Source organism: Spermophilus citellus (genome assembly GCF_964194105.1).
Source record: "Spermophilus citellus genome assembly, chromosome: 15".
In the NCBI taxonomy this organism is placed as follows: Eukaryota; Metazoa; Chordata; class Mammalia; order Rodentia; family Sciuridae; genus Spermophilus; species Spermophilus citellus.
In genome coordinates this window covers 43,859,075-43,860,441 of record NC_138195.1, presented here as the reverse complement: position 1 = coordinate 43,860,441, position 1,367 = coordinate 43,859,075, and positions in this window count along the sequence as shown.

Below are 1,367 nucleotides of genomic sequence, written 5' to 3'. Positions count from 1 at the left end.
CCGGCTCACCTGCTGGGTAGGTTCTCAGGGCCGACCTGGCCAGAGCCGGCCAAGCTGCCCACCTGGGGCACCCATTCCCGGCAGGTTCTGGAAGACACAGGGAGACCTGGAGAGGCTGCACTTCCCCTGCCCTCCGGCCTCTGCCCTCTGATCCCTGACGTCGGGCTGACTCCTCTTTCTCAGAGCGCCTGTCTGGGGGCGGCTCCTGGGTGCTCGGGTGGGGTCATCTCAGTACCAGCCAGACTCACAGCCACGTGTCACCGTGCGCCTGGGACCACACCCAGAGGAAGGCATCAGAGGCCTCTGCAGGGCCACTCTCCAAGGAGCCATTGGTGTCACTTGGCGCCTGGCGGGAGCCAGAATCCCACCACGACCTGAGGAGCCCAGCTCCCCGATTGGATTAAGGTCCTCTCCTCCCCTGGAGGTGACTTTCCCAGGTAGGACAGGGCACAAGAGCCCAAGATGAGGAAGGTGACAGTGACTAAGGCGACCCGCGGCTGGGGTGAAGGTTCATCTCAGCACTCGGGGGCAATGACCCCTTCAGATTAGTGTCTAGAGAACCAGAAAGGACCTGAGGGACCACAGGGGGACAGGGAGGACCAGAGGGAGGAGCCCCCAGGAAAAAGGCCCCCTATGGGCAAAAACCAGGCAAGACGAGGGTCCTGGGCAGGTGGGGGCAGGGTCCTGGTGTGCAGGAAGGGACTCCCAGAGTGACAAGAAGGACAGGGGGCGCCCAGGCTGGCTGACCGAGCCCCAGAGGGTCCCTGGGTGAATGGGCAGCCCACCCCCTGCAGGGACCTCGGGCACGGCCAGCTGGTGGGGATGGCCAGCACGGCGCTTCCCACCCGCCAGGGCCTCCCGAGAGCTGGCAGCTCACGGCCAAAGACAGGCAGAGGAGAGACTCGGGAAGGAAAAGTCTGATGAGACGCAAGAAAGAGCCAGAGGGAGAGCAAGGGCTGGAGAGCGCCTGAGCCACGCCTGAGCCACGCAGGGCTAGGTCCGGCACCTGGCTTCAGGTGGCCTCCTGGCTGGGGAAGGACGCTCCCTCTAAACCCGGGCCATCTGTGGGGCTCCTCCCTGCCACCTCCCAGGCGCAGCCCTGAAGCTGGGTGACCTCCCCGCAGGGTCCCTGCCGACTCCCCTCACCTTCTCCTCCAGGACCTGGACATCTCCCTTCCCCAGAGCCTCCCAGGCCTCCCTCGCCCTTCCTCCAAGAGTTCCCCAGAATTGACCCATTTATTAGTCACCTCTGTGCTCCGTTGTGGGTCTGGCCCAAACCCAGCGCCTTCTGTTTACCTCTCTCTTTGGGAATGTCACTTACTCCCGGCCTTTCCCCTCAGGGAGGAAACAGGCCCAACATCCTCCCG